Source organism: Phocoena phocoena, chromosome 11 (assembly GCF_963924675.1).
Source record: "Phocoena phocoena chromosome 11, mPhoPho1.1, whole genome shotgun sequence".
NCBI lineage: Eukaryota > Metazoa > Chordata > Mammalia > Artiodactyla > Phocoenidae > Phocoena > Phocoena phocoena.
Genome location: NC_089229.1, coordinates 76,362,460 through 76,363,441, shown reverse-complemented (window position 1 = coordinate 76,363,441; position 982 = coordinate 76,362,460). Strand labels below are relative to the sequence as shown.

The following is a 982-nucleotide window of genomic DNA, read 5'->3' as shown; positions in this document are numbered from 1 at the left end:
AGTTGCTCTTTCCCCTGGGCCTTTCAGGCCCAATGGTGGCAACTGCTCCAGGTTCTTACTACCCCTGAGAAACTTTACCATCCTTTCTCGTTTCCTCTTCATCCTGCACACACCATTACAAACAGTGCTTTTTTTGCTTCTCTTACTCTGTTGTTTTGGAAGGAACTTGACTCAGAACAGCAGGGCAATGGTGAAACAACTGTCTATGTTAAAATTATGGTGAAGATGATGATGTTGATTATCTACTTTTAGATAAAAAATTGTTCCCTTTTGGTGTACATAATCATTAGTCTAGGTTCTTTATATCTCCCTATAAAATATCTAGTTTGGCTTCCCTGTTTCAGCAACACATTTTATAGTCAACCCTAGTAACTGTTCAAGAATCATCTTGTATTTAAATATTCCAACCATTCCACTGCCTTCTTTAAAAACTTGTAGCTTTGCGCAGTGGCAGTATCAGAGCCAATGAGGTTTATCCAAGGCGCGATTATTGCTAATTGAAAACTTTTCCCAATGCCCTGTCAGGACGACTTGAAAAATAGTCAGCATTGGCAATTTTTGACAGTTTCCACGGTATCTGAATTTAAAAGCAAACAAACAAACAAAAACAACAACTTGTGATGCCACTTTCTCCATTAATGTGAAGTGATTTTCTACCACTTCTAAAACTACTTGTCATTATTCCCTGTATCCTTCCTACTGCCAGTTGGTTGAAAGCATTTATAAGGAGGAGATTTCCTTCCCAGTGCCTTTTCTGCCATAAGCAGGACTCACTTCCCTCTTGTTTAACCACACTCAGAGTCGTCTTTTGCACTAAGACCCAAAGACTGATAATTATCATTGTTCTATATGGAGCTTGTTTTAACATGAGATTAATGACTGAACTGAAGCTGGGGGTTTTGCAGAGAATTTCGGGCATCAAAAATCTGTGAAGGAGGACATCTTTAACGCAGCATCACCTTATGTTTCACCTTATGACCAA

At 39.0% G+C, this 982-nt stretch overlaps 1 non-coding gene across 1 annotated transcript; it reads left to right on the top strand.

Moving 5' to 3' along the window:
* Nucleotides 1-436: 436 nt before the first annotated feature.
* LOC136131630 (U4 spliceosomal RNA) lies at nt 437-577 on the top strand. The gene has a single exon (XR_010656367.1). It is a non-coding gene; the product is annotated as a U4 spliceosomal RNA (small nuclear RNA).
* The last annotated feature ends 405 nt before the right edge of the window (nt 578-982 follow it).